Source organism: Sapajus apella, unplaced genomic scaffold (genome assembly GCF_009761245.1).
Source record: "Sapajus apella isolate SASKATOON/1434 unplaced genomic scaffold, GSC_monkey_1.0 scaffold3, whole genome shotgun sequence".
Lineage (NCBI taxonomy): Eukaryota > Metazoa > Chordata > Mammalia > Primates > Cebidae > Sapajus > Sapajus apella.
The window spans coordinates 30,496,923-30,521,988 of NW_022436943.1; the positions used below are offsets into that span (position 1 = coordinate 30,496,923).

Here is a 25,066-nt window from a genome sequence, read left to right on the forward strand (position 1 = left end):
TTGCCTTCCTTTCCTCCTTGTTTTTTCCAGCAACCAAAGCATCTGAAAAACATTTTTTTTTTCCTCCGTAAATCTGAACACATTTCCTCGTAGAGCAGAAGCTTTTTAATTGCTTTAACAAAACTTTCTTCTGTTTCTCTAGGGAGAACCTAGTATTAGAGCTGCCCGTCAGGCAGGACCCCGAAATCGGGGCACCTCTGGCTTAGTCCAAGCTATTCAAGTGGGCGCCTCCCCGGGAGGCGCCGTCTCCACCCGCGTGGAGATCTGAGTGCAGGCAGAAGCCTGGCAAGACTCGGCGAACTGGGGTCCCGCCGCGGTAGCGAGCAGAGAAGCCCGAGTCTGGGCCTGAGGGGCGGCGCGCGGAGAGGGGTGCGCGCTAAGCCCGCGCGGCTTCCGCAGGAGCTATTTTTAGCAGCGCGTGGCTCCCCCCCCCCCGCCCCGGGCGTGGTAGCCTCCGGCTCGCGGCGCCCCGCGACTCCTCTCGGTCTCCCCTGCCGCTGTCGGCTCTTGGTAGCTTCCACGCGGCAGGTCCGGAAACTGAGCATGTCTGCAAGCGCTCGGCGGCGCCGGCGGCAGCGGGGGCAGAGCTGCGCTGCGTCAGGCTGATCCCATTCACCGCGCGGCCGCAGGAGCGCAGCGCCGACGCCGCGCCGCCCAGCCCCGCCGAGAGGGGCGCACTCGCCGCCGCGGGGCCCGCCGCCGCTCACCGCAGCCCCCTCCCGGCGACCCGCAAGTAAGTTTGTGAGGCTGCTGGGCGGTGGGGCGAGGGCTTGGCGCGCGGGGGAGTCCAGGTGGGCTAGCGGGAGGCGCGGCTGGCGCCCAGGAGAGCCGGCTGGCCTCTGCCCCCTGTGCCTGGCGCCTCTCGGAGCCGCTTAGCCAATTTGAAAGCGGGTGGCCATTGGGATGCTCGAGCGGGGCGACGGGCAGAGCAGGAGGGCAGAACTAGCTCCAACGGGGGCCCAGAGGGCGGACTTGGGAAGAAGGAAAGAACGCGCGGCGAGGGAGGGGACCGGGCGGGGAGGCTGGGTTTGGGGCGCGGGAGCCCGGCCAGGGACAGCCGCAGAAGGAAAGTGGGGGTGTCGCCGGTGGATAGGGTGGGAGCAGCGTGAGAGCACACTGTTGGGGGCGCAGAGTGGAGGGCAAGAGTGTCTTGACCAGAGCTGCAGGAGGATGGGTGGAAAGTGGGGCGCGTGGAAAGCGGATTTGAACGAGAGCAAAGGACGCCCGTGGAAGGGACATTGGTCTCCGGAGTGGCGAGTGGACTCGGATAATTTGGGGAATCAGTATAAGGTTAGGGGCACGTAATGATGGAGTCAGCCTGGAATCAATCTCCGGATAGAATATGCGAGGCCACATGTTGGGAACTGGCTGGAGAGAGGATGATGTAGAAAGTGGCCTGGAAGTGCCAGCTGGAAAATCGCTGAGGGATTTGGGTGAAGAGGCGGGGAGTGGTGAGGGATCGGGTGGAGGAACTGGGCTGCTGGTAGGGCCCGAAAGGTTCAGGAGAGGGCTGGAGGTTTCCCTGTGCCGCTTGGAATAGTGATATAGTACTGTTCTCCAAGGTTCACTTTCACCCCGGCTCCTCCTCCGTCTACTACCTGGCCTGGGCGCACCTCGGCTCCCTGTAGGCGAGCTTGTAGGAGCTTTAGATAGACATCAGGCAGTGAGGAATGTAGTCGTTTGGGGGCGGGGGGAGCTGCTCGGGCTTCCCTTAAGTGGTTCCTGGCACTCTGGGGGTGCTGTGTAGGGTCTGAATGTGTGTGTTGCAGGGGTAGGGTGGGGTAGGGGGAGTAGTGTCAGTTCTAGGCCACGGGAATTTGTGGTCTGGCCCCAGAGGTGCGGTGTTTTTGGCCAGGAAGTCAGGCAGAAGTCTGCAGCCTGCAACTCGGGTCGGGGCGTGTGTGTGTTTGTGCGCGCGCGTGTGTGCATGTTTCCGGCCCGGGGTCGCGTGTGTGGCTGCAGACTGTCTCCATGACAAGAAGATCCAGGGATCCACAGGCGGCACGGGGAGGGGATTAGGGGAACGCGCTTTCCTACGTCTTTTCTGCCTCCTTTTCCCAGGGTAGCATTCTTTGCTTATCCGGTGATACCTCTAACCTCTCCCTATCCCCTTACATCCCAAACCTGATGCCGGTCTTCTCTGATTCGGCACTCTAAGGAGGACTCAGCTGCCGGCTGCGACCACAGTGGACTCCCTCTGTGGAAGGGAATCCTGGGAGTCCCGGCCGTCAGAGGGGTTCCCGCATCCGAAGGGTCCATCTTCGAGGCGTCACTCAGGGGGTCCGCGGTTCACTCTACTGCCCCTTGCAGGTGACGCTGTGATTGTTGCCTTTGGACAGGGAAGCACGATGGCTCCAAAAGGCCAGTGGGGCCAAGAAGCAGGGACAGAAACCAGCACTTAAGGGATCTCTGGCGGGGGTCTTCCTGGAGTTTACCACATGTAAATATAGCAAAAAAGAAAAGAAAATAAAAGAAAACATCAGGTTACTAGAATAAACATGTCCTAAAAGCTTATGCAAAAACGCCTTTTTGAACAGTAAAAATTTCACCCACCAAAACAGGGAGGCAAGAAGCTTCCACAACGTGCAGGATCGGAAACAGGACGAGCATGGCTTGGGCGTGGGGCAGGGGGGTGAGAATGGGGGAGGGGTTGTCGGCTTTTCCATCCAGTTTGCCATGTTCTGTCGTCGGTTTCACATTTTCAGAGAGATTTGACCAGATATAGGAAATGAGGATGAAGGCAACTCTGGAAGGATGCAAAGAAGGGAGAGCAAGTACTTTACCTACTGTCTGCTATCTAAGAGGGCTGGTCTCATAGCTAAGAGACCCAGTCCCTGAGATCTTGTGTGCAACCATCAGAAATAGTTCAGGACATCAAATTGCAGAGAGAAGATTCAGATGAAAGGAAACAAGAACTCTGTGGAAAACTGTTGGGGACAGTGAAACAGGTTGTCTTGCAAGGCGATGTCTGTCCCGTGGAGGGACACAACAGCGAGGACAACACGGTTCTAATGGCCAGGGCCTGTCCTCTTATTCCATGTGACAGTGGCTGGCTGAGTTTCTAGTACATTTTTGAAATATACTCTTTGAAATATGTTGATTATCCTGGACATCGGTAAGATGGGAAATTTGAATAAAAAGGCTTCTGCTATTGGCTTTTATTGCTATGATTTTTTTTTTCCATTCATTATTATAAAGCCTGTGAAGGTAAAATAAATGATTATTTCAGCCATTAATTCTGTTCTCCCCAGAATGCTGTTCAAATAAAACATCATCTGATATGCTTGCCTGTATTGTTTTGTTTTTTGGGGGGTCAAGGAAGAGGGAAAGTCAACTAAATTGATTAGGATGTCATATAAAAGCAGAGATTAGATCTTATGAGTTGTGCAGGAAAAGTCTTAATTATAGAATGCAAAATTTAACCTGAGATAAGAGAATCTTTTACTCTCCACCTCCTGCATTTGAAATACAAAGGATTGTACCCTTGGGCTAGTTCCTAGCCCTTAAATGGAAGCCTAACTTGGCACTTTTTTTCTGGAGGATTGTTCCCTAAATCTGGTAAGCTTTAGAAAATAGTCAATGGATACTTACCTGGCAGGGGAGATACCATGATCACAAAGCCTTTCCCAGGGCGAGGCTTATCCATTGCACTCCGGATGTGCTGACCCCTGCGATTTCCCCAAATGTGGGAAACTTGACTGCATAATTTGTGGTAGTGGGGGACTGCGTTGGAGCTTTCCCCTGGACTTATTTTCAAAAAAAAAAAAAAAAAGAAAGAAAAGAGAAAAAAAAAGAAAAGAAAATAGTCAATGGAATCTTTGTTGCCCTAAGGTAAAGTCATTAAAAAAAAAAAAAAAAGAAAGAAAGAAAGAAAGAAAGAAAGAAAAGCTGGTGAATTGGCTTGAGGAGGCAGAACGAGAAATAGAGATGTCAGTTAACCTAGAAGAAAAGAAGTCACTTTCTCTCACTTTAGAGATAGATCTTATTGACAGGCTTAGAGCAGTGATTCTCCACTGGGGGCAGTTTTGCCCCTGGGGGATATTGACAGTGTCTGGAAATATTTTTGGTTGTCACAACTTTGGGAAAGAGGTGCTGGTGGCATCTTGTGGGTCAGGCCAGGGATGCTGTGAACATTTTACAATAAACAGGACAGCCTCCTGCAATTATCCAGCCCAAATGTCAATAATGCTTAATTTGTGAAACCTTAGCTTTCAATAAGATGTGCTTAACATTAAAAGCAACCCCTTTTAGGATACATACAAGTATTTCCATCGGAAGTCCATCTTGACTATAAAGAGTAGTTAGTTAATAAGAGACTTTCTTTGCAAAATGGTCCCATGTTCAAAAACACTTGTTTTAAGGAAATTAAAGAGGCTTCCTTTTGGCAGAACTTTTCTTTCAGCCTTTAAAATAACAATCCTAAGATATATTGAGAATTTCTAAAAGGCGAATTATATGCATGTGTGCATGTAAACTAGGTAAACATTGTTTGATTAAAACCAAATCAAAACTATTCTGCTGTACCAATTTCACTGAACTTGTTTGGTAATTGCTTTTTAAAATATATAATCTTAATGTTTAATTAAAATGAGATTAATTTAATTAAAATTACAATTTGTAAATTTCTTACCAAGTGAAGGATTGAACAATTAGAGAAAAATGTTAAGTAAATATTTGTTTGAAGCCACAAAAAATATTCCAGAATGAAACCTTAGTATTTATAGGTGTCTACATAGAAAGGTAAGAATGTCGTATAATTTTCTTGTACTGTATTCAGTTTCCATTTGAAATCGACAGCATGGAGTGTATTGAGAAACATCAAGCCTTTCGATTCTGTAGCACAATACATTGCCTAGAAAGGAAGAACAATACCTTACATCCATAAACGTAATAAGATACTGTTCTAATATCCCCTGCACGCAGGAACTCAGAGCACTTATTAGGTAAAAGCCATGTCATTAGCACAATGAGGCCTAGAGAAACAAAAATTTGGTCATTGTTTCGACCCCCTCTCCCACCCTGTCATCCATTTTTGTTGTTGCTGTTGGTTTGTTTCAGAATTCATTCTGAAGGTGTTATTGTTAGGGTTGCTTACTTCCTTTCTTGTTCTAATAACCATTCCATTCACCCTTACCTATTACTATCCTTCAGGGATTTGTGTTGCAGCAGACTTGATACTCCTGCTAAGACTCTGGGGCACCAGTAACCCTCTCCCTTTCTCCTGTGTGTACAGACACAAACAGTTCTTATTTGCTTCTAGGTGGAACGGGGATTTGTGCCTGTCTTGGAAAAAGGCCATGGGAAGAGCCTTTGCTTTTCAGAAAGGCAGCCTCAGTTTCTCTGCTTGTATCTTTACTGAATTGGTTTGTTCAGTTGCATATTCTTGCTATTTCAGCTTCCTCTTTCCCAAGAGAATAGTGAAAGAGCTGAGGAAAACATGACTTCCTTGTAAGCAACACTGGTATTGATAGAATGCACCTGTCATAGGACTACGTGAAAGCCCAATAAATATAATTTGAACCAATTATAATTATATTTGTAAATTCAGTAAGCATTTGTAAACTCAACAGTAGCAGGTTCTGTTCTAGACACTGGAACTCTTGCACTTGAAATACCCAGATATATCTCTAAAAGTCTATCTGTACAAAGAAATGTAAGATGGGCATTCATTTTCATTGAATTTGGAGCAATTATAGAGATATTCCCTGATTCTTGAAAAGACTTCAGAATGCAATTGGTGAGATGCAGAAGGCAGAAGAAATCATTAAGTGGAAAACAGTTACATGGATTTCTATACAGGCTAGACAAGGAGGGAATGAGAAATTTGAGGTGAAAGGGGTCAGTTCTTGTCTCCCTTTTCCTTTTCTTAGCAAATAGTTATTGATTTTGTTTGACATCTGAGCAAGTAGAGGTGGCTTCCTTCCTTGCAGATACTTGTTGAATGGACGTGTGCCCTTTTGCACTTCTGATAGCCACAGTGGTAGAAGACAGTGGGCTGGCTAGCACTGGTAGTTAGAGGAAGGAGAATTTCAAATCAGTTCTGTTCTAATGGTGTTTGCAGCAAAGGCTTTAACCACACACTTTCAAAGACTGAGCATTCTGTGTCACTATTTTGAGGAGACTAATATAGAGACTACAGAACTGAGCATTTTTGTTATTTTGGGTACTAGGCAATACTTATGCTTTAAAGTATACTTATTTGGGGAAAGCATATTTATTTGGAGGAAAAGGAAATAGTAATAAGATGGCAGGTCCTTTTACCTAAAAACAAACTTGCTGCTCACTCTGGCATGTCAGTTATTGTCCCAGCTGGACTGAGAGTCATGTGAAAATTTTATCAAACACTATATGTTGCTTTTGCTAAATTTAGGAACAATAACAAACACACACAGCAAGATTTTGAAATTTATGTTGTAGCAAAGGCAAAGTGAATATCTTTTTTAAAATTTCATTTTATCTTATAGTTGTTAAAGATAAGCAATAGCATTGCAGGAAAAAAACCTTGTTTGTGGAAGGTTTTACTTTTGTTTACAAATGTTTATTCATCTTAAGAAACAAGAATGAGAAATAGAGATGCCAGTTAAAGTGGAGGAAGAGAAATCACTTTCTCTCACTTTGGAGATAGATCTTGATAGGCTTAGAGCAGTGATTCTCCACTGGGGGTAGTTTTGCCCCCTAGGGGATACTGACAATGTCTGGAGACATTTTTGGTTGTCACAACTTTGGGGAGGCAACAAACCTGGAACATTTCCCCAGGCTTTCAGCCTTCTTTGTAAATAGTGTGTCTCTTCTATCTCTGGAATATTCATTATGTGACGTCTTTTGGAATCTGAATCCTGGGCTCAGATGGCTGATATGGCTCCTTCTAATTTTGTGATTTAGAGTTGTCTCTATCTTCCTAAAGAAGGTAAAAGAGACATGCTATTTGCTATTGAGGGTACAGTAGTAGGTGCAGGCTGTAGTCTGTTTTACAGAATTACATGCATGTTGCTTGACCTTGGTCTGGGACTCCACTGACCAAAACATTGAACTCAGCCTTCTGGATCATGAAACCTGATTTTTGAAATTTTGATTTGAACAACAGTGTTTTGACCAGGTTTGACAGTCGACTCATGTATTTGGAAAACACTGACTGTTAAGCCGGAATACTAACTATTCATTTACAAGGAAAAAGACGTAGGCATTTAGGTCATTTAGATCAAGAGCTTTGCAGTCAAATCTGGCACTGCTGCTTAGTAGTTTGTGACTTTAGATGAACTTAACTTTATGGAACTTCTATTTCTTCATCTTTAAAATGAAAATGATTATGAAGTGATTTGCCTGAGGTCAGTGGCCACTCTGAATCATTTCAATTTGGTTTACAGTTTTCAGAATCTCCATCCAAACCTTCTCCTTCTTAAGAGCATGCTTATTTTCTTGGTTAAATCCATGTTTCTTCTGTTTATTTAAAAATGCTCCAGAACCTATATTGAGCTCAAGAACCTCTCCTTTCAGTTGTTAGATTCTAGGTCTTCGAGAGGCAAAAAAAAAAAAAAAAAAAAAAAAAGAAAAAAGTAACTGAAGGGTCTCTAATTATGTTCAATTCAGGTATTCACCTAAATGGTCAAAAACACCTTTTTATTTTTTCCTAATTGGGATGAACATAAGTAGAGCTTTAAGTAAAGATATCTAAAACCAATCAACACCATATACATAATATCTTTCAACTAGGATATATTTTTTTGATGATCAGAAAATTGAAAATTGGCCCTTGTTGATAATTCTGTTATTAAGTTGATATATGTTTTTATTCCAGTTCAGTGCTGTTGCTGTTATGGTTTATTGAAGCATTTCAGATTCAATAAAAATCTGAAAACCTACATGTTGTTCATTGTAAAGTAAATAATGTATGTATTCTTATTTGTAATTTTGGTGATTGATATGTGTACAATCAATTGGAATAATGAAACACTTAAAGTTGGAAACCAGAACAGATGGCAACTTTGAAAGAACATTCCCTTTAGCATCAGACAACTTTAAATTCAAATCTCTATTTCTTAGTTACTAGCTATAAAAAGTTGGGGAAATTACTTTCTACCTTACTACTTTTTGAGAATCATATCCACCAGATTATATGTTACGATTCCTGTGATGATTCGGTGAGATAAGCAAGTAAAGATGCTAGCATGATGTCTGGCACCCGCTTTGTCCTTGTACTCTGCTAATTCCATCACATAGCAGCTGTGCCCTTGCAAGTGAACATTTATGCTTGAATCTGTTCCAACTGTTTTACTCTTAAGAATCAAAAACAAAACCAAAAACAAACAAACAAAAAAAGCAAATCCCCCTGATACCAAGTTTCTTGAGGGACAAAAAAGAGACATGATTCATGACTGCGTGAGTGAGTGGAGCTTGGGGGCTCTATCTGACTCCTGAGGGGACCTGATTCAGGGCTCACACCTTGTGACCAGTTCCATTGCAGTTTTCATTGCAATGTCTTAGCTTCTCTTCCTACATCTTGGCTCTGTTCTTGACAGGCTCGCTCCTCAGATTTCTGAGATGGCTGCCAGAGGCTTTCAGAGCTTCATATTCCCAGGTTCAAACCTAGTGAGGAGGACAGTCTCTCCCTATACATTTTACAGAGGAAAGAGGAGGCTGCTCTTCCTAGAAATTCCAGTAAATATCCCTAATCATGTCAAGAGCCCTCCACCAGTCATAGTGGCCAGAAATGTGGAATATACATACTGGTTGAGGAAGTATGTTTTCCCATAGAAAATTGAGGGATTGTCGTTTGTATACTGATTGTATGCTAGCAAGATAACGAATAAGAAGCTACCACAGCATTTACATTACTGTTTGGCCCCAAAAAACAATGTTAGAGTCATGGTTTTATTTCATCTGGGTCATGGTTAAAGTCTAGAGGATTCTTTCTGTACCATTACTGAATACATATTTCTAGTGATTGATCTGAATTTTCAAGATTAATGGCACCAGTGCACATTAGCTCTCTTCCTTCAATATACATCATTAGACTGGCTGGATACACACTAGAATTTACGGTTTGCTACAAGCAACTGTTTGTTCAAGGAACAAATTAATATACTTTCTTACATTAGATACTAGGTCATAGAATCACTGTTTTCTGATAAAAGTCAGGAGAAGCTGTCATCATGTAAGTAGTTAATCTAACATCCAGTGATGTATTCCTTTGTTTCTGGGTTACCTTACTGGCCTCTGGTCCTTCATCTTGATACCAAATTATACTTTTCAGTAAGGCTACTCAGATTTATGCAACAAACAAGTCTTAGTCTCTGCAAACATGGGCAACTAAACAAAATTAACTTGTTAAATGTTTGTATATTAAAACAAATTCCGCATCATCCATTGGGGCTGTTGTGACAGAAGTCTCTTAAATGCAGTCATTTTCTAAAATAAAATGTGATCCTTTTAAATTAATACATTTATGGACTAATGATGTTTTCTCTCATTTATTTTTCACCATTTGCATAGAGAGACTGGATGTCATATATCACCTATTAAGCGGAAGAATGTTAACAGCCATGATAAATGGCTTTGAGTAAAAAAATATTTTCTTCTGTTTTCATTCATCCAAATGGTTTAGTCACATAAATAAATGTAAGTGCCTTATTTTAAAATGTCTTAAAATGGGAAAATAAAATCACATATCTTTGCATTTTTAAAGCTAGTAGCTTTCATGCCACTATAAAATGTAGTCTACTTGTGGTAAGTATGTCAGTGTAGGAATTGATTTTTCCATATGTAGTTTCCAACATGGGAGGTGGCAGAGATACTCTAGCACACTGAAGTTAAAAAATTAAAAACCACAGAAATGAACTAGACATTCATTACCTGTTGTATCTATTTAGGTTCTTATACTCTTAAGACCAAAAAGTTGAAAGGTGTTCTTTCACATGACTAAAGTATCATTGAAGTGAGATTTTACCTCTTTACCAGCATGTTTTTAAATTTCAAATCAGCAGTCACATTGGTGGGTGTATAACAGAGAAAGAATAAAGTCATGTGAATGTTTCAGATACAGCATTTAATTATCTGAAATATGAAATGAACAATTAAGAAAAAATTACCATTCTGGCATGATAAAAATAATCTGTAATTTTAAGAAATACCTAGAGAGAGATCATTAAAACATAGCCTTGAAGACACAGCTGTTGATTATACATTAAGAGTTTTATGTTTCAGTATCATGCACACCTTATGTTTGTCCCTAAATATTATAGATAAAGTTTTATTTGGTATTGCAGTTTTTAAATTATTTTTGCTGTATGATGGGACAGAATAAAAGGTTGTTAGTAGCCTAGTTAGAAACTATGCACTTTTTAAAAGTTTTCCATCAACTGCCTCTTTTGACTGAAGCACAGAGATTTGCAAAAACAGTAATAGATACATTATAGATAACTGTAGATAGAAAAACTCTGAGCTAATCATTTAGATTATTGTGGAAGGGAATGGAGTAAGGCTGAGATTTCACTGGAACTTATTAATAGTGGTAAGTCCAAATAAGGCAAACCTTAAAAGAAAACAGAACAAAACTCAATGTTACAATGTTGTAATTTATCAGAGTTCCTTTACTGACTTAAATAGAAATGGGTTCTATTCAGACTAAGTAGAAAGGAATCCATTGGATGGTTATGGCAGACTTCATGGAATTGAAGGAAATTCTGAAGAGCAAGACCTTGGACAGGATAGTCTTCCAGTGCTGGAATGGATCAGCTCTAGCTGTTTTCATGACTTAGGATTTAGAAAGGACAGAGACAGAGAGACAGAGTTTTGGGGGAAGAATAGGCCACTTTGTCCAATAGTCCTAAAGCACAATCTATAATCCATTACTACTGGAAGAGAGGAATAAATGATAACAGAACAGGCACATTAGACTGATGTCCATTCAGGATGCAGAAACTTGCTTTAGTGATCATGAATTACTAGAAAGAGAAAAAGAAAGACAAAACCCTTGAGTATATTATCTCAACAGTGTCTATATGGCAGACAGAAATACTGTTTTCATTTCCTAAGGCTGCGTAACAAACTACCACAAACTGGGTAGCTTAACAGAAATGTATTCTCTCATAGTTCTAGAGGCTAGAAACCTAAAGTCAAGGTGTTGGCATGGTCATTCAGGCTTTGGAGGCTGTATGGGGAGAATCTTCTTCATGCCTTTCTCTTAGCTTCTAGTTTTGCTGGCAGTACCTGGCATTTGTTGGTTTATAGACTCATCATGCCACCAGTCTCTGTCTTCATCATCTCATGGCCTTCTCCGCTGTTTCTGACTCAAATTCATAGAGACAGAAAGTAGAATGGTTGTTGCAAGGGGATGGAGGGATGGGGGCACAGGGAGTCATTGTTTAATGGGTACCGATTTTCAGCTTTGAAAGGTGAAAGACTATCGGGGATGGATGGTGGTGATGGTTGCACAATGCTTTGAAGGTACTGGATACCACTGAAGTTTACGCTTAAAAACAGTTAACATGGTAAATGTAATGTCATGTGTATTTTACCACAATTAAAAAAAAGTAAACCTGTAAAAAGTGAAGAAGAAGAAGAAATTAGTGAAAATTTTTAATTCTTAAAAGTCAAGTGAGGGCCAGTAGTATAGTTGAGAGTAACTGGGAGCCTCAGACACAAGGGAAATCTGTGTTCATCCACGAGTTCTTTCCCAGGGACTTTTGCTTAGTACTTATCAGAAATTTTGGGAACAGAGAAGTTGAAGCCCCCTTTGGTTCGACAGGTTTGCAGGTACCGAGACTCTGCTCTTAGGAACAGGTGCAAAAATCCCACATATCACCTCAGATTTTTCTCTCATGTGAAAAGCCCTCCACAACTAGGGGAAGGGCTGAAATTCTAGGGCCTAGGGTCCTACACTGATCCCAAGCAGAGGTCTGCAAGAGATACAGAGCATATTTTGGTGCCACATGAAGAGGGAGGGGCAGAAAAGTTGAGGAAAAGTCAGCCCAAGGCCCAGGTCCATTGGGCCCAAGACTAAAGTTGGACCCAGATAACTCAAAAGTTTACAGCAGCTGCATTCACAATTGCCCCAAATTGGAAGTAACCCAGATGTCTACCAATTGAGGAATGGATAAACAAATTATAGTCATAGATTCCACAGAATAGAATTTTACTTGGCAATAGAAAGGAATAGAGAAAATTTTGCAGACCTCACCACTGTAGCAGTGATCACTGAGGATAATCATTGGGGCAGGAGCCATGAACGTTTCATGAGAACAATTGGAAAATGTAAATGTTTGGAAGTAGATTAAGACAGTTAGATAGAAAGCAGGAGTACTTAGAAGGGCTGATTATAAGGGGAGAATATAAGGCTGGGAATGAGTGGCCGTAATTTTTCAGTAAGGAAAATATCCTATATACAGTCTGAATTTTTTTTCATTATCACACACAAAATACTACTGATTTATATGCTGTGTACTATTTTTAAGCCTCAAAAGCCTTTTATCAATATATATAAAACTTTTCCCATACCCCAAACTTACATCAAGTTAATTATAGAGTTTCCAAGTTTAAGGGATTTAAAAAATTCATCTAAAATCGTTCTAAAATAGGGATTTTTAACCTGTAGCTCACTGACATGAATAGAATTCAGTTAATACACAAACCTGGACAGAGAAAATGACATCTTTATTGTTACTGACCTCTAATTTAAATTTGGCATATTCATTAACTATGGGTGTGGGTCACAAACCACATAATCAGCAGTACCTGTCACTTTGTCACCAGTAGAATATATCACATTACAGTTGTTTGCAGATATTTTGAAAAAATCATTTATGCTCATCACAACTTTGAAAATATGATTAGTAGACCTGCTGTTAGATCTTTTAGTTTTTAGTTGGCTCAAACAATATGAGAGTTAGTGGTGCTGACCTGCCACGCATTTGAAAATCCACGTATAACTTTTGACCCCTCAAAAACGTAACTACTAATGACCAGAAGCTTTACCAATAACATAGTTGATTTTGTGTGTTATATATACTATATTCTTACAATATATACTGTATTCTTACAATAAAGTAAGCTAGAAAAAAATACTATTAAGAAAATTATAAGGGGAAGAATCAATATCATGAAAATGGCCATACTGCCCAAGTAATTTATAGATTCACCTCATCCCCATCAAGCTACCAATGAGCTTCTTCACAGAACTGGAAAATACTGCTTCAAACTTCAAATGGAATCAAAAGAGAGCCCACATAGCCAAAACAATCCTAAGCAAAAAGAACAAATCTGGAGGCATCATGCTGCCTGACTTCAAACTATGCTAAAAGGACACAGTAATCAAAACAGCAAGGTACTGGTACCAAAACAGAGACATAGACCAATGGAACAGAACAGAGGCCTCAGAAGTAACACCACACATCTGCAATCATCTGATCTTTGAAAAACCTGACAAAAACAAGCAATGGGGAAAGGATTCCCTGTTTAATAAATGGTGTTGGGAAAACTGGTTATCAATGTGCAGAAAGCAGAAACTGGACCCCTTCCTGACACTTTACACTAAAATTAATTCCAGATGAATTAAAAATCTAAACATGAGACCCAACACCATAAAAACCCTAGAAGAAAACCTAGGCAAAACCATTCAGGATATAGGCATAGGCAAGGACTTCATGGCTAAAACACCAAAAGCAATGGCAGCAAAAGCCAAAATAGACAAATGGGATCTAATTAAACTCCAGAGCTTCTGTACAGCCAAAGAAACAATCATTAGAGTGAACCTGCAGCCAACAGAATGGGGAAAAATTTTTTTAGTCTACCCATCTGACACAGGGCTAATATCCAGAATCTTCAAAGAACAAAAACAGATTTACAAGAAAAAAACAAACCCATTCAAAAGTGGGTGAAGGATGTGAACAGACACTTTACAAAAGAAGACATATACGAGACCAATAAACATATGAAAAAATGCTCATCATCACTGGTTATTAGAGAAATGCAAATCAAAACCACATTGAGATACCACCTCACACCCGTTAGTATGGCAATCATTAAAAAATCTGGAGACAACAATGCTGGAGAGGATGTGGAGAAATAGGAACACTTTTGCACTGTTGGTGGGAGTATAAATTAGTGCAACCATTGTGGAAGACAGTGTGGTGATTCCTCAAGGATCTAGAAATAGAAATTCCATTTGACCTGGCAATCCTGTTACTGGGTATATACCCAAAGGATTATAAATTTTTCTGTTATAAAGACACATGCACACGTATGTTCATTGCCGCATTGTTTACCACAGCAAAGACTTGGAACCAACCCAAATGTCCATCAATGATAGACTGGATAAATAAAATGTGGCACATATACACCATGGAACACTGTGCAGCCTTAAAAAACAATGAATTCGTGTGCTTCACAGGGACATGGATGAATCTGGAAACCATCATTCTCAGCAAACTGACACAAGAACAGAAAACCAAACATCACATGTTCTCACTCATAGGCGGGTGTTGAACAATGAGAACACGTGGACACAGGGAGGGGAGCATCACACACTACAATCAGTTGAGGGGATTAGGGGAGGGACAGTGAGGGGTAGGGAGGTCGAGGGGGGATAACATGGGGAGAAATACCAGATATAGGTGATGGGGGGGATAAAGGCAGCAAACCACCTTGCCATGTATGTACCTATGCAACAGTCCTGCATATCTGCACATGTACCCCAGAACCTAAAGTACAATTAAAGAAAAAAAAAAAGAAAATTATAAGGAAGAGAAAATATGTTTAAACATTAAATGGAAGTGAATAATCATAAAGGGTTTTATCCTCATCCTCTTCACACTGAGTAGGCTGAGAAGGAGGAGAAAGAAGAGGGATTCGTCTTGCTTTCTTAGGGTGGCAGAGATGGAAGAAAATTCACTTATAAATGGGCCCATACAGTTCGAACCTGTGTTGTTCAAGAGTCAACTGTTTTAATAAAGAAACACACAGACTGCATCAGAAATTCATTCTTTTAAAATTTGATAACTGTTTCTCATTGCATTTAGTTTCATTTGAAATACTATGTATTTCATTTTTAAAATGTATTATAGGTTTGCAGACTCCCAGAGTGATTTCTAGAACCAAAAAAGATGAAGAACCTAAAAGCATTCTTTGACACCTCTCAGTAGTAAGCCCTATTCAATGTGAACACTGTCTTGAACCAGAAAGCCAGAACTATTGAGGGTGTTGTTACCATACTTGTGCTTGATCTCCAGAGGCCAACTGTGCAATTCCATAGGAAACACTGGTTGTTGCCAGTTTCCTGCCATTTGCTGAGTACAGTGGGCACGTTTCTGAGCATCTGTAGGTTCTCTGTGGGCTTTCTAAAGGACTTTTCCTATGTGGAGCCAATGCAGCCTTAGAATTAAGTGCTTTGTACAACCCATTGTAACCCTTCCTATCAGGAGGCCTAGGTTTCAGACCATCCCATATGCATGCCTCTGGATCTCTGGAATGGGGAGAGACAGCCCTGAGTCTGTTGGGTTCAACCTCATGCGTCTGTGAATTCCAGAAGGACCGACATAAAACTTCCAGGCCCATAGGGCAGGGACATTTTTCTAAGTTTTAATGTAGTTCCCTGTCGGGCTGGGTATGACTTAAATGAACATAACACGCTTGCCAAGATCTATACTGTTACTATGTTTTAAACTTCATTTGTTCTAAGGGCTGTCGTCCCAAAGCATATCATTTGAGTGACTTAAATATCAGTGGATGTAGTAGTCAAAGGGCATCCCCCTGAGGAGTAGGAGAATTGCTTCCCCTTGAGTCGTATTTACAATTAGATACATATCCATTCTAAAGGTAAACTTTCTTTTCTTTTTTTTTTTTTTTTTGAGACAGAGTCTCACTCTCTCGCCAGGCTGGAGTGCAGTGGCATGATGCTGGCTCACTGCAACTTCTTCATCCTGGGTTCAAGTGATTCTCCTGCCTCAGCCTCCAGAATAGCTGAGACTACAGGCACATACCACCACGCCCAGCTAATTTTTTTATTTTTAGTAGGGATGGGGTTTCACCATGTTGGCTAGAATGGTCTTGATCTGTTGACCTTGTGATCCACCTGCCTCGGCCTCTCAAAGTGCTGGGATTACAGGCATGAGGCACTGTGCAAGGTAAACTTTCTAAATATTTTAATATAGCTCATTTCATTTTTGCTTTTTTTCGGGTAAAATCTGCTTTAGTTTAACTTCAATCATTGACCTAGGTCAGGTCAGTGAAACCTCACAATTATTTAGGAATTTCCTGAAGTTACTAAAATGCTGTTACTGCGGGCTTCCTGATATATTCAGGGAATGTTAATCATAGTAACATGTGCCAAATCAAAATACATTTACTGGGAAATGGCAGTTTTAGGTTGCATGGAACTTAAAAACAAAACAAAACAAAAACCCTTTGACCAGCCTCTTCCCAAATGCAGAGAACACTTTTTGAACAAATGCTGGGGATCCAAGTGTGTGCCAGGCACTCAGCTGAACACAGGATACAATAATGGGTAAAGCAAACATGGCCCACGCTTTTGTGGTGCTAATAGTATAATGTGTGTGCTGGGAGGGGATGTTAATTAGACTACCTGGGAGGTGCCCTGAAGGCCTAGAAGATGGTGGCCAGGAGGTTGTGCCACAGGGGCACATGACACTGATAATGGAAAGGTGCCTAGGTTGAAGGCCACTTGGAGCTGGGGGCAGGAGTAGAGAGGTGTCCCAGGCAGAGGAAACAGATTGGCACATATGAGGACACAAAAGATGGTCAGTCTGGGGAGGGTGAGGGTGGGACCAGATGGAGGTGAAGGGGTATGCCAGTGCCGGATAATCCAGAGCCCTCTTGCTGAGGCCGAGGATTTTGGTCTTTGAAGCAGGGGGTGACATGATCAACCATGCTTTATTGTCACAGAGATAATGATATTTATTTTCCAAGAGAAGAGATGGTATTCAGCAAAATCAGCATGCCTAGAAACTTTAAAAAAAAGTCTTCTGTTTAAACATAATGGACATGATAAATGTACGTAACATTACAAATATGCCTTCACTTCCAGATAGCAAGCTTTTAGTTTCAGTGCTAGGATTAAATTACTTGTTTCTCTGAGGTTCTGAGCACAGGGAATTCTAAACCACTTGCCTTTGTCATTTACCTTTGAAGAATTGTTTGTAAAGTTTCCATTATACAAAATTATTAACATTAACTTCAATCTTTTTTTTAAAAAAGGCTGTTAAAATTATTCAGCTGTTTGCTTGCTATTTTAATTGCCCTAGTTCACTTGTTTATTTGAACTTTATTAAAGGGATGGAGGTATTGTTACTGTAATTGAATTGAATTGACTTGCAAAATAGTCCCTCTTAGGGATGGTAATCTGTAGTACATTTAAATTGATGAAAAATTTTGAGTCTCTCATTTTATTAGCAAACATAGGCCAAAGTCATAGTGAACAATAATGTATACATGACCCTCTCAGCTACTCCTCTGAATTGTAAGTCCTTGTAATCTTTACATCATTTGAGTAAGAATGTAAAATGCAGTTTTCATTTCATATATGCATTTCTTTAATTGGAAAATTTTGTCTGCAGAGTAATTGGGCAGCTCTGCCTCATTTTTAGTGTTAACTATCAGTGGGGATTAATTGCTTGTCAGCTCATTATATTATTTTCATGGAAACTCAAGTTTGTGGATATTTTGGAGCATTGGACAGTAACGAGTGTCATTACGTTTAATGCTACCAACCCTGGGTCTGTATGTCCCCATATGTGCAATTTCTGAAACGTTTCACATGAAGCAGAGATAGCTTGTGCTGAAACAGCTGGCCTCCACCTGCACTTGGGAGGCTCATTATTAGTCACCAGGTACTTATTATCTAGTAAGCAGAAGACATAAGATGTTGCATATTGATTCTGCATCGCATCCTGAGGTACTTTCAGAGGCCTCTTAGAAAAGGATATTCAGAGGAGGTTGTTAGAGCAGTTGCAGAGAATCCTTTTTCTGTGTTTGGCATCTTTATGCATGATGTCTTCAGAGTCTGACTACTATCAGAGAACCTTGTTCTCTAGCAGGTTCTGTTTTTGAGTCTGTACTTCTGTGAATGTGTGTCTTTATGCAACATTCCTTTGTGGACTTCCCTCCTTTTGGAAATATGTGTCTGTAATCTACGCAACATTCTTTTGTGGAGTGCCCTCACTCCCTGGCCAACTTTTTCAGTCCTGTGGTGATGTGGGGCTGATCTGCCACTTTTGCTCCTGTTCCCCTAGGGGGAAGCATGTGACCTATCCAGCCAAATAACTCTCACCTCTCCTTACAGTGAGTTGCTCAAGGATAGATTCAGGATCTAAGCTGGTAAAATGATGACAGTATTCCCTGGGATTTTGACAGAACGCTAAAAACATGCTGTCTTTCTCATACAAAGCTGTTAGGATTCTAGTCTAGTGCAGCCGATGGCCATCTTTGTTGTCCAATGGAGGAAGCCTGCCTGAAAGTGAAATTAGTCAAAACAAAACAAAAAGTAAAAAAATACATCTAGCCCATTAATCCTGCCACACCTGCAGCCAGTATGATTTCTGAATATTTCAGCTGCATTAACCCATTATTTTTCACTTCTGTTTAAGCTAATTTAAGTTAGTTTTTTTTTTCAATAAAAATAATTAAAACATAAATGCTGCCTATAAACTGTCCCTACACTTAGGTGGCAGCAGGAAGAAAGAGCGCTGAAGATATCATCTGGTACAGATGTAAAAATTTCTGTTGTTCTGAGTCAAAAACAGTTTGTAAGAGAGACTAAAGAATGTGGTTAACTTTTCTGTCCTTTTTAAATTTTCTTTAGCATTTGATGTTTTAACAAAACCTTTCTACATTCTGAGGTTGTAGAATCCTAGTTTTTCACATATAAAGAAATGAGAGGCTTAAGTGTTGCTATGTATTACAGAAGCAAACATAAATGGTAGCTGGATGAATCCTAGCTACAGCTTTGCCATTTGAAATCCATGGTTACATGTATTTCTTATTCATTTGATTTTAGCATGAGGTATTCTAAGGTCTATTGTTAAACGAATAAGGTATTACAACTCCAATAATGGTCTCTAACATGAATAACAAGATTAGAGGGACAAGCAGTAAAAATAATAAAAGACAAATTACCTTGTCGATTCTCTATTTCTAGTAACTCAGCAATAATAGCCATTTGTGTTCTCATTTGGACGTTAAATAGCTATAAAATATGAGTCAGTCATTTTGGATGCAAAATTCTACCACAGCTTCATTCCATTTGGTATCATAGGTATCAGTTTCTTACAGACATTTCCTTTTAACAACAGGAAAGAAAAGATACCCAATGTGGTAATAAAAATGAGTATTTCAAGTGTCCTGTAGACTTAAAGTGGAAAGCAGAAAAGCAGAGGAGAGGAACTATAATGACATTTTTGGTATCAGTTTATGCTAAAGGCTTATTTTTCATGATTTCTTTATGAGAAGACGTGAAACATGTATAAATTAGGATTGTTCATGGCTAAAAGAAGGTCAGGGGTATTGGAAGTATTATTAAGATTCACTTTATCTTATATTGATACTTGTCCTGTGGATAGTAATTTCTGCTAAGAAGGGTTATAAGATAAGCCTTTTAACTAAAAATAGAACATGGTTACTAAGCTATAAGAAGATCTGCATATTAATTCACTGACCAGAAAACATTGTCTTCCAAGGTGTGGTCAGAGTAGTCTCCAAGTACATTATGAAACACCTTGGTTGGCTCACTTCCAATTAGAGGGAAAAGTGCAATAAAAAATTTCCCACATGGCATCATCGAATGTACTAAGGTGTTTATTATCCTCAATGATACTGCAACAGGAAAAATAAGTTTCTCCTTCCCAGGTAATTTAATAGGGAAGAGCATCCCATTTAAAAAAAAAAAATTCTGTGCAGAAGAAAGTAGCACGAGCATAATGAAACTCTGTGCTGTATTTAGTGAACTGATGGCTTGATAAACTGTTGCCTTGGTGACAAAAAAAAAAGTTCTGACCTTTCTATCTATAAGAAATTTTTCTATTAAGCAAAATTAGCATTCACATTTAAATTTGGTGTTTGCCTCCAGTACTTGACTTGTTATCAGTTCCTATTTCTACAAGCCTATGTAGTTAACAGAACAGAATTCCTCTGAGCTGTTCCAGCCAGATGGAACATTTCATAGTCTCACATGGGAAGTGGCTGGAATCCAAACTTCTGTGTGGTAGAGCTTCCTGTGGATTCCGATCTGTCTGCAAGTTCTTCTACCAAAAGGAGTGAGATGTAAAGCATATCCTGTTGCCATGGCCACACCCATGCAGAATGCAGAGGCTGCTGGATGGGACCTACTGCTGCAGCCTGAAGACAGTTGGCCCTGAAAACAGATGGGGTCCCTGGGCTCTGAGAATTTAGTATTGGCAGGTGAAGTGTATTGGAAGATGTGGGAGCCTCCTTAAATTTTGTGAAATTAAGAAAAGAGAGAGCTGGGCTTGCAAGAAGTCCAAGTGTTGACTCTGAATTTATGAATTCTGCACTTGGTACATTGCTGACAGCCTGAGCATTCTGTTATTTACAGTACAGACCCTGATGCAAGTAAGGGACTGTTCCAATGCAGAATAGCATGAACCACAAAGGAGCAACATCTGGGCAACAAAAGTAGAAGGAAGGTACAAATATTTCCTATAGACTATCATCAATGTGGGTTCTGATCTGAATTGATTTAGGAACACCTCCCCTGACAACCTAAATATATATAGAGAGTATGCATGTGTGTATATATGTATGTGTATAAATATATATGTGTACATATATGTGTGTACATATATATTATATTATACTTAAGATACCTGCATAATAAACTCTAAGTCATTTTAATTCTGAATTTCAGGGATTCACAGCTCATTCATTCATTCATTCTTTCATTCAACAAGTATATTGACTGTGCACTCATTGCCAAACATTGGGAACGAAAAGTGGTGAATAATACCAGAGAAATCCTTGCTGTCACAGACTTGGCTTTCCAGTTTATGGTGACAAACATCCGAGGAATATACCTCAAAATAATAGGAGCCATCTATGAAAAACTCACAGCCAACATCATACTGAATGGGCAAAAACTGGAAGCATTCCCCTTAAGAACCGGAATAAGACAAGGGTGCCCACTGTAACCACTCCTATTCAACATAGTATTGGAAGTCCTAGCGGAGCAGTCAGGCAAGAGAAAGAGATCAAGGCATCCAAATAGGAAAATAAGTCATCAAGCTATCTCCCTTTGCTTCTATACCTAGAAAACTCCAAAGACTCGTCCAAAAGACTGCTAGAACTGATAAGTTATTTTAGTAAGATTTCAGCCTATAAAATCAATGTATAAAAATTAGTAGCATTTGTATACACCAATAATGTCCAGGCTAAGAGTTAAATCAAGATCACAATCCCATTTACAATAACCACAAAGAAAGGAAATACTAGGAATACAGCTAACCAAGGAGGTGGAAGACTTCTACAAGGATAACTGCAAAACACTGCTGGAGTAAATCAGAGATGATGCAAATGAATAGAAAAACATTCTATGCTCATGGATTGGAAGATTCAGTATCACTAAAATGACCATACTGTCTAAAGCAATTTATAGATTCGATGCTATTTCTATCAAACCGTCAATGTCATTCTTCCAAGAATTAGAAAAATACTGTTCTAAAATTTACATGGAACCAAAAAAGAGCCCAAATTGCCAGAACAACCCTAAAAAGGAAGAAGAAAGCTGGAGACATTACACTACCCAAGGTCAAACTATGCTATAAAGTTATAGTAACCAAAACAACATAGTACTGATATACAGACAGACACATTGACATGGTTTGGCTATGTCCCCACCGAAATTTCATGTTGCATTGTAGTTCTTATAATTCCCATGTGTGATGTGAGGGACCCAGTGGGAAGTAATTGAATTATGGGGGCCTTTACCCCTATAGTGTTCTCATGATAGTAAGTGAGTGAGTTTCATGAGATCCAGTGGTTTTGTAAGAGACTTTCACCTTTTCTTGGCATTTCTCCTTGCTTGTGCCATGTGAAGAAGTACATATTTCCTTCCCCTTCCACCATGATTATAAGTTTCCTGAGGCCTCTTCAGCTCTGCAGAACTGTGGGTCAAACCTCTTTCCTTTTTAAATTATCCAGTCTCAGGCATTTCTTCCTAGCAGTGTGGGAATAGACTAATACACACATACACCAATGGAACAGAGTAAAAACTCAGAAATAAAAGCCACACACTTATTCTGATCTTCAACAAGGTTGGTAAAAACAAGCAATAGGGAAAGGACTCCCTATTCAATAAATGGTATGAACGTAACTGGCTAGCCATATGCAGAATAATGAAACTGGACCTTTTTTTTTTTTTTTTTTTACCAAATACAGTAATTAACTAAAGATGGATTAAAAATTTAAATGTAAGATCTCAAACTACAAAATTCCCTAGGAGATACCCTTCTTGACATTGGCTTTGGCAAAGAATGTTTGGCTAAGTCCCAAAAGCAATTGCAACAAAACCAAGAATTGACAAGTGTGACTAAATTAAAGAGCTTCTGTATAGCAAAATAAACTATCAATAGAGTAAACAGACAGCCTATAGAACTGGGAGAAAATATTCACAAACTAAGCATCCAACAAAGTTCTAACATCCAAAATCTATAAGGAACTTAACAGCCAAAAACCAAATAACCCCATTAAAAATGGGCACCGGATATTCACAAACACTTCTCAAAAGAAGACATACAAATAGCCAACACACAGATGAAAAAATACTCATCTTCACTGATCGGCATAGAAATAAATAATCAAAACCACAATGAGATAACACCTCCCACCAGTCAGAACGGCTATTACTGAAGTCAAAAAACAGTCGATGCTGGCAAGGCTGCAGAGAAAAGGGAATGCTTATACATTGTTGGTGGTAAATTAGTTCAGACTTAGTGGAAAACAGTTTGGAAATTTCTCAAATAACTTAAAACAGAGCTTCCATTTGACCCACTAATCCCATTGCTTGGTATATGCCAAAAGGAAAACAAATCATTATACTAAAAAGACATATGCACTGCTATGTTCGTTGCTGGGCTATTCACAGTAGCAAAGACATGAAGTCAACCTAGGTGCCTATTAATGGTGGATTTTATATAGAAATTGTGGTACATATACATCATGGAATACTATGCAGCCATAAAAACAAATTAAATCATGTCCTTTACAGCAACATGGGTTTAGATGGAGGCCATAATCCTAAGTTAATAAATGCAGAAGATGAAATACTGCATGCTTTCACTTATAAATTAGAGCTAAACATTGAGAACACATGAACCTAAACATGGGAACAGGAGACACTGTAGACTACTAGAGGGGGAGGGAGAAAGGAATATGTGAGTCAAAAAGCTACCTGTTGGGTATTGTGCTCATTATGTGGGTGCAACACACCCATGAAGCAAACTTGCGTGTGTACTCCAGTATCTAAAAGTAGAACAAAAAATCTAAGTGGAAACCATTGTAAATGCAAAATTTGTGTTAGCATTAAATTGCATCATTCTTGGAAGTAAAAATAAACAAAACAAAAAAGCACATACAGCAGTCACCCGCTTAACAGTAGTTTTCCTTTTTAAGGTTTCTTTTACTAATAGTCAACCACAGTCTGAAAATATTAAATGGAACATTCTAGAAATAAAAAATTTCATAAGTTTTAAATTGCATATCATTCTGAGTAGCACACATGTATTAGTTCATTTTCATATTGCTGCGAAGGAATACCAAAGACTGGGTAATTTAGAAAAAAAAAAAAGAAAGAGGTTTAATGGACTCACAGTTCCACATGGCTAGGGAGGCCTCATAATCATGGCAGAAGGCAAAGGAGGAGCAAAAGCATGCTTTACATGGTGGTAGGCAAGAGAGCATGTGCAGGGGACCTGCCCTTTATAAAACCATCAGATCTTGTGAGACTTATTCACTACCACGAGAACAGCAAGAGAAAAACCTACCTCCGTGAATCATTTACCACCCCGCCCCCACCAGGTCCCTCCCACAACATGTGGGGACTATAGGAGCTACAATTCATGATGAGATTTGGATGGGGACACAGCCAAACCATATCAACACATGATGAAATCTGCCATCTTGCTCTGGCCCACCTGGGGTGTGAATCATGTCCAGCATATCCATGCTGTAGATCCTATGCACCGTAGTCTTAGTTATCAGATCTATTGTTGCAGTATTGTAGCACTTGTATTCAAGCCATCCTTATTTACTATTCGTAATGGCCCCAAAGCACAAGAATAGTGATGCTGGAATTTGCATATGCCAAAGAGAAGCTGGGAAGTGCTTCCTTTAAGTGAAAAGGTGAAAGTTCTAAACTTCATAAGGAAAGGGAAACTAATCACATGCTGAGTTTGCAAAAATCTACAGTAAGAATACATTTAGCCAGAAAGTGTGGAGAAGGAAAACAAAATTTGTGTTAGTTTTGCTGTTGCAGCTCAAACTGCAAAAGTGACAGCCACAGTGCATGAGGAGTGACTAGTTAAGATGGAAAAAGCACTAAATTTGTAGGTGGAAACCATGAATAGAAACATGTTCTGATTGATGGGTTTGGTATTATCCTTGGTTTCAGGTATTCAATGGGGGATCTTGGAATGTATTCCTCCGCAGATAAGGAGGGACTACTCTACATAAATAAAAGCTTTGAAGAAAACATATTATGATACTGTGATAAAGCATGACAAGCATGAGGGTTGGTGAGCAGTAACAGAAAAGGGAAATATGAGGTTTGACCTGAGAGTAGATCAATATTTAGAGGATAAGAACACAAGGAGGCACCAGGCAAGGAAACTGAGAAGGAGCAGCCTGCGAGGTAGCGAGAATCAAGGAAGTAGTCCTGAGCAAATGTTTCTGTCACTGAAGAATGTTAAGCCCAGGAGAGACCTGATCAAATGCATGCTTTCAGTAAGCTTCACCCTGGTTGCCAAGGGGGCAGGGTAAGAGCAGAGGCAGAGAAACCATTTAATGGGCTGTAACATGAGAAGTAAGGACTGCTTGGACTATGACTGTAGCA

At 40.1% G+C, this 25,066-nt stretch overlaps 1 protein-coding gene and 1 non-coding gene across 3 annotated transcripts in view; both read left to right on the forward strand.

The window, feature by feature from the left end:
• The first annotated feature begins 512 nt into the window (after positions 1–512).
• The window catches only part of OXR1 (oxidation resistance 1), a 479,029-nt gene continuing 454,475 nt past the window's right edge, over positions 513–25,066 (forward strand). For both annotated transcript variants that reach the window (XM_032246219.1, XM_032246253.1), the window contains exon 1: positions 513–733. The gene's annotated coding sequence lies outside the window, so the exon portion shown is untranslated. The remainder of the gene's footprint in view (positions 734–25,066) is intronic.
• LOC116536247 lies at positions 3,584–3,744 on the forward strand. The gene has a single exon (XR_004262547.1). It is a non-coding gene; the product is annotated as a U1 spliceosomal RNA (small nuclear RNA).